This window comes from Sinocyclocheilus anshuiensis, unplaced genomic scaffold (assembly GCF_001515605.1).
Source record: "Sinocyclocheilus anshuiensis isolate Anshui unplaced genomic scaffold, SAMN03320099.WGS_v1.1 scaffold356, whole genome shotgun sequence".
NCBI lineage: Eukaryota > Metazoa > Chordata > Actinopteri > Cypriniformes > Cyprinidae > Sinocyclocheilus > Sinocyclocheilus anshuiensis.
This window is the reverse complement of record NW_015554097.1, coordinates 7,155-14,699: the sequence shown is the minus strand read 5'-3', so window position 1 is coordinate 14,699 and position 7,545 is coordinate 7,155.

The window sequence follows — 7,545 nt, the reverse complement described above, 5'->3', positions numbered from 1 at the left end:
TTAAGCAACAGAATGTCAGTGTGTTTCGTGACCGGCTTCAGCATAAATAAACCAGCTAATAAACAACAGAACAAAGACATGGTATCTGGAAATGTTCCAGCGACAGAATCGCCCGGACCTCATGACCGTTTAACACATAAATTGATAATCCCGTCAACAAAAGAGACAATTTTAGAGCTCCCTGTCCAGCAGAAGGATGGCAGATCCACACTCGCTTGACATGGGCATGACCTCAGGACACCTCCCCTTTTCCCCCTGCATTCCAAAAGGGGACGCATCCTTTTACTACTTTCCAGAAAAGCGTGCGTTTCTCCTGTCACAGACAAAGACAATTCATAAGACAATCATTTAAAATCATTTAAAGTATCGGAGCAATATACTCCCAAATAATATGCTTTCTGTTTGATGTGTTATTGAAACCATGATATCTTAATCTTTGCATTATAACTTGTCCTTTTAGCTATTACGATTATTGTGTATGCAAAATACCTGTTATTTGAGCTTGAATGGAAGCTTATTTTATGTGAGAAACTTTGGTATGAAGGAGAAGTGAGAAGTATGTACAATACTCGCAGTAGGAAACTTTATAAAAGTATCAACCAAATCTTCGCAAAGAGTTTTCTCCACATAATAAATTGGAGCCTCTTGTTAATGTATGCACGCTCCGCCTTGCAAGAAGGCGATTGGGAGATCGCACCGTGGGATGGACTGAGGCCGCGGGTCAAAACCCCAATGCAAGACAGACTCCAGTGCTTGCTTGCTTGCTTCGTCGCTTTTCGCCGTGTTAAGAGCACTCCATTTTGTGCTCACACGCTTACCATCAAAGCGATCAGTCATCTAAAACTCAAACACTTCAGTTGAAACTTCGTGACTGCCAGAGATCTTCAAAAGCCTAAAGTCTTGCAAACTTAAACTCGCCAGGAAACCAGCCAACCTCCGGAGGGCATTCCCAGAAACTACGTCATCCAGACATCATCTCAGCAACCAATCCGAAAGCTCCGGGATTCCTTCAAGCAGCCAACAAGGAAGCTTTTCGTCAGCAAAACGCAAGTAACGAACAAAGTCTCCTATCTGCTGAAATCGGTGCTGAATTGATCTTAAAGTAGTAAACGCAAGACAAATCTTTGTTTTTGTGATTCTCTCAGGTTGAATTTAAAGAAGTAAACGTAAGACAAATCTCTGCTTTATGAATTCTCTCAGGCTGAATTTAAAACCACTCGTGAAAACGAGTTAGAACTTTGGGAACTTCTCAGAACTCTGTTAACATAATTTTCATTCTTCAGAGACTGTATGTATGTGTGTGTGTATGTGTATGTCTTAGCTTAGGTCAGTGTAATTTAGAATAGCCAATAAATTTTGTTTTCATTTATAAAGAATCATTGTCTGGTGTCGTATAATTTTAAAGTCAAACCTTGCCAAAGATCCTTGTTACCTAGCTCGTAGCTTATAACTTATCAAAACATGTATTAACCCGTGGCCAGGGAGAATACAGATATTAAAATTGTTAATATACACGGATGCTAACGTCTCGCTGGACGAACGGTAGATAAGGTGTAAATTATCAAATTTGAAATCAGTTCTAATCAGGTTGACTTCGAATCTTCAGATTCGATTCCTCTCAAAACCTGAGCTAGAAAGAAAAAATAATAATTAATTCCCTTATAAATGAGTTAATTTCTTACAGCACTTATAAGTCTGCGATCCGCCGAAAAGCAAGAAGAAGAAGAAGAAGAGGGAGTTAGCAATAGCACGCCGATTTTGTATTTAATAAATTGATTTGAAATCCCTTTGACTACTGTACATTTTTGACAATACAGACATTAGTTATGTGGGGACTGCATCCATTTCTGATGTATAACAACTGTTTTTCCCAAAGACTTAAGTTATAGCTAGTAGCTGGAAAGTATTTAAAGTGAAAGATGTATTGTTGTAGATTAATAGTGCGGGCCCTGTGTGGGCCATGCTCTCACCATAAACATGGATTCTAGAGAAGGCATGAAGCAGTCAGCACGTGCTCTTACCATAAGCATGGATATTACAGAAGGCATTTACAAAGGAGGCTCACAGAGAGCCTACAACTCGCAATAGTTATCATAGTGGAGCTCTAAGGAGAGAAAGCCTCAATAAAGATAGCCCTCTAAAGTGGGAGGAGGTCTAACAACGCTAGCAGTTGACATGAAGGCTCACAGAGAGCCTAAAATATTAGGTCACTACCTAACTACAGCACTTTTCTGTCTCTAATTCCTCAGAATTAGACACATAAAGAAAAACAGTGTTAGAGTCAACAAGAGGAGCGAAAAAAGGAAAACAACTTTTTTGACTCGTCCGTGCTCTGCCTAATGGTGGTCACGGGACCCGACCGTGGGGTGTAGGCGCTCAACTCTCATCCCTCAACAGAGAGTCAAGTCCGGGTGGAACCAATTACTGTGACCGCATCGTGAAAAATGGATGCAGCGCAAGTTCCCATTCCAAAGGGAACTTAAGTTGTTTACCTTCTTGTTTATTGAACTGTTTTATGAAAACAATATCGCAATGCTGGTCATGTCTTTCTGATATTCAGAACAACAGAACTTTTTATCAAAGCCTATTGCTTAAAAGTGGTACTTAGACTAGACTAGAATGGTCTAATGCTGATTTAATGTGATAAGGATGCTTATGGGAAAGTATATTATTTGCTTTCTTAGCTCCATTAGCCCATTGCAAGTTTGTAGTAAAATGCACCTTTAAGAAAATTAACCATGGTTTTACTACAAAAAAACAAACAAAAAAATATGGTTACTATAGTTATGTCACACAATGAGGTAATCCAAGGCATGACTATGTCGATGATGATTTACAGTAACTTTTAATAGTATAGTTAACTGAAATAACTCAATAACAGGCAAAGAAGAACAACCACGTAAAACTGACGATACCAAACAAATGAGGATACAAACAGAGGAACTAATATACACAGGATAATTAGGTGAACACAGCTGAACATTATGAAGCAATCAAATCAAACAACATGGCAACACAGAAAACCAAACTAAACCCCAACCCCCCCCCACCGAAGGCGCAAACTCGCGCCAAGCAGGACGAACAAAGGAAGGAGGGAGGGATGGGGGTTTGGGAGGAGGACAAGGCGGTTGCGAAGGGCAGGAAGAGAGGTAGGCAGATGACCAGTGCAGCGACGATGGAGGGAGGAGCCAGGGAAGAGACAGTAGGGACCAGGGAGGATCATACGGAGGGAGGTGCCAGGGAGAAGACAGGAGGAACTTGGAGCAAGAGGAGGAGCCAGGCGGGACCCAGACCGCAGCCATGAATGAGGCCCATGGTGGAGCTGATGGAGGGAGGAGCCATGGTGTAGGAAAGGCTGACAACTCCAGGGGGCCGACTGACAGTGGCGGAGCAGGTGGGAATGGAGCCCGAGGCGGAGACGGAGAACAGCAGAGCCAAGGTGATGGGGAGGATCCGGAGGGCCAAGGCGGAGCAGATGGCTCAGGCGACCGAGGCGCAGACGGGGATCCAGAAGGCCACGGTGGAGCCGGAGCGACAGAGGACCAAGGTGGAGCCAGAGGGAGGGAGGAGCCCGACAGAGGGATGGAGAGACGAGGCGCAGCTGGAGGAGTGTAGTCCCGAGGCGAGGGCAGGTCAACGACTGACCAAGGTGGAGCCAGAGGGACGAGGGAGCCCGGCGGAGCTGGTGGACTGACGGGCAACGGCGGAGATGAGGGAGCTAGGAGCTATGGTGGACGCTAGGTCGACGGGCTGAGGCAGAGTCTGGGACTCGAAGGCTGGCCACAATACCGATGGAGAATGGCAGACCCGCGGCGAGCCCACATCACCGATGGTGGGCTAAGTTTGAGCTGATGGGTTGACAGGAAGCAGCAGAGGTGGAGATGAGGAAGGGATGATGACGATAGGAGGAGGCGGGAAAGGGAGGCTGGGAGGGAGCTCAGGATTATCAGGGGGTTTTGGAACGGCGTGTGCTGCCCACACACACCATATGGCCACTCCCAGCACTGGGAGCGCCAACGACAGGGGAACAACCTCAGTGGTCGTGGCAGGATATACAGACAGTTCAGGGCAGATAGGAGATTCAGGGCAAACAAGGGTTTCAGGGCAGACAGGAGGTTCAGAGGAAGGCAGAAGACAGGGCATATCACTATATACTAGAGGTCGACCGATAGTGGATTTTGCCGATACCGATAGCTAGGACTCTAACAAGGAACAATACTTACACAGCTTTCATTAATCTTAATGCTACAAATGGACTCTTATGTCTCTTATGGACTCTGTTACCATTTCACTTCAACTGTCATGCTTAAAGATGCACATCTTTAAATATATACACAAAGGCTATAGCATTAAAATTATATACATATGGATATTGTATGTATACTCTCAGACTTGAACTGCTTCTATTCTTGAACACTTGATGATTATTTAATCAAAATAAAAGCGCTGCGCTGAGTCTAGGAGAACTGACCGGTATCACACTCACTCCTGACGCGTCACGTTCAACTCGAGCAGCGGTCTGAAACGGTTTATTTAATCACCAAACAGACACAAGTTTACTTCAAGAACGAACAATTTGGCATAGATGAGTTTGAAGTTCGGTGTTTAAAAAACGGAGCAAACGGAAAGAGAAAGCGCGACCTATATTATAGCTCTATAAATGAAGCACAGAGACTTTATTAGAGCCACAGAAAGACAAATGTTTTGCTGAAAATGCACAATACACAATTCATTATGTACATTAACAACGATTCGGGACCAATATAATGTAATTTAAAGGAAAACTATGTGAATGGCGTGGCAGGATTTTCTGTCGGCTGCATTTAAATCCGCGTCTGAAGTTTCCCGCTCTGTTCAGCGTGCAGTATCACGTGTCTAAACAAATAGCACGTGCTGTCAATAATTTCAACCACTCGAGGCCGCTCTCGCACTGTATAATGACAGCAGACCCTTCTCAGCCGCTCCAGCAATGGACGCAACCCGGGAAAACTATAGGCATGGATTTTTGACGATTAATCGGCAAAACCGATACATCGGTCGACCTCTACTATATACATTCAAAGTTTCCTTTGAGCTCAGCGCTCGCTCACCCTCAGCGGTGGTGCAGTGGGCGGGGCTTTCCTCCGCACCCTCACGCTCCACTGTGACATCCACCGTCGTGTGCAATGTAGCCGGCTCTCAAACCTGGTCAGACTTACTATGAGGCTCTGGCTCCGGGCCGACCTCAGTGCTTTCGCTCCTTCTGGCGATGGCTCGTAGATCGCATTGGTCTCTGGCTCTTTGTCCGCGGTGGGCTCGGGCTGACACGCCGCGTAGCGGGGTGATGGTTGGCTGAGCCCTGGGTCTTGCTGTGTACTGGATCGGGGCTAGAGGCTCTCCACAGACCGGAATATTGCCTCCCTCCAGCTCAGTCCCGTGGTGTCTAGGAGGTCTACGGGGCGATGGTAATTTGCTCCGATCCAGTATAGTATTTTCAGGGTCTCGTCGTCGAAGGGGCTTTGGGCGGCGAGACTGGCGAAACACAAAGAAAAAGAAAAAAAATCGTGAAAGCCACGGAGCTGAATGGGGTTGCCCATTCCATTTTAATTTACGGTTTGGTATACTGTCACACAACGAGGTAATCCAAGGCACGACGATGAAGATGATGATTTACAATAACTTTTAATAGTATAGATAACTGACCAAACTCAAAAAGGCAGGCAGGCAGGCAAAAAAGAACAACCACGTAACACTGACGATACTGAACAAATGAGGATACAAACAGAGGTACTAATATACACAGGATAATTAGGCGAACACAGCTGAACACTATAAAGCAATCAAATCAAACACCATGGCAACACATCAGACACGCAGACAAGAAATGAACACAGAAAACCAAACTAAACTGAATGACATAGTGACAAGTTAAACCATGGTAACCACACATTAAGCATGGATTTGATACACTAACCATAGTTTTTGTAGGAAAGGTATTTGTAGTAAAACTGTGGTTATACAGATAATGTATAATCAATATGCCAAAAAAACGTTTACTACACTTTTACTATAATAAAACCATGGTTAATTTTCGTAAGGGCAGGATGCTGGATTCAGGCATATTTGTTATGTCTTCAGTATTTGATCATAAGTAGTGCAGTTGCTTTGTTTGTATTCTGACGAATATGAAGTTCAACAACACTAGCAAACCTGAATCATGCAACTGTTTGTGCATTCAAACAACTGAGTTTTGTGATTTTATACGTTTATTCTACATCAGTATCCCACCTGATAAACTGTAAGCTTTTGTCAAAATCGACATTACCACCAATGGCTGTTGTGTTGCATAAGGTTATTGCTTATACCTTCTGAACTTTTTGACTTGTCGCATTGCGTGCATGATGCAACATTGTCACCTGTTCCTCTTCAGGAACTCGAGCTGCATCGGAAAACGCTAGGGGAACGCCTTCTGTGACCATGCTCTGAATCACATGTGAAATCAGTCCAATAGCTGAGCGGGACGTCACGGGCGGGTGACGTCATGACCAGGAAGCTATAAAAGCACGTGTGGCGGAGCCAGAGTCAGCTTTCTGTCATTCAGCGAAGCGCTCTATATCTGTCAGTCATATTTCTTGTTGTCTGTCTATTGTGAGAAATAAAGTCTATAAGCAGCTATGTCTAAAGCTCACGCTAAGACAAAGCATGCAAAGGGCGAGTGCAAGCCACGTTATAGGTTGTGTGTTCCTCCCTGCACACGTTACATTACGAGTGGGGATACACACAGCCTGTGCGTGGTTTGCTTGGGAGCGAGGCACGCAGAGTCGGCTCTTGAGGGGGCCGGCTGCCCGCATTGCGAGCGCCTCCCGCTGCGTACGCTTCGCTCCCGGAGGGCTCTCTTTGAGGAGGGAGCCTTCGCCAGCGTTCCTCGCGGTGCTGGCCCCGCTTCCGTCGAGTCGGAGCGGCGGCTGCATTCGTGGGGTTCGCAGTTGGATCTGGCAGAGGGAATGGAGACGGGCGAGTCCCTATCTCCTTCCTCACCCACCAGATCCAGTGCCCGATCTCTGGGTTCGGAAGCCCGTTCTGCGGCTACTTCCTCCCGGGGTGACGGCTCGACGCTTCTCCTGTCTTCCTCCGAGGAGGTTGACGTGGAGGACGTCGAAGAGGTTTCGCCCCCTCAATCGCCCCAATATGAGGAGCTAGTGGAGGTGCTTACTCGTCCCGTGGCCAAGTAAAAGATCGATTGGCCCGCCGAGAAGCAGGCCGAGCCGCAGCGAAGCAAGCTGGATGAACGCTTCCTGCGCGCGAAGCCGCCACCTCCATGCCGGAGCCTGCCATTTTTCCCCGACCTTCACACAGAGGTGTCGAGGTCGTGGGCCAGGCCTTTTTCGGCACGCCTCTTCATCCCTGCCTCAGATTATTATGGAAATGTGGCAGGGCTATCTGAGCGTGGCTATAAGGCGATGCCCCGGGTTGAACAGACGCTAGCTAGCTATCTGTCCCCAGGCATGGCATGGATGTCTGTGTTACAGGCGTACCAGGCCGACCTGCTGAAAGAGCTGGATGAGG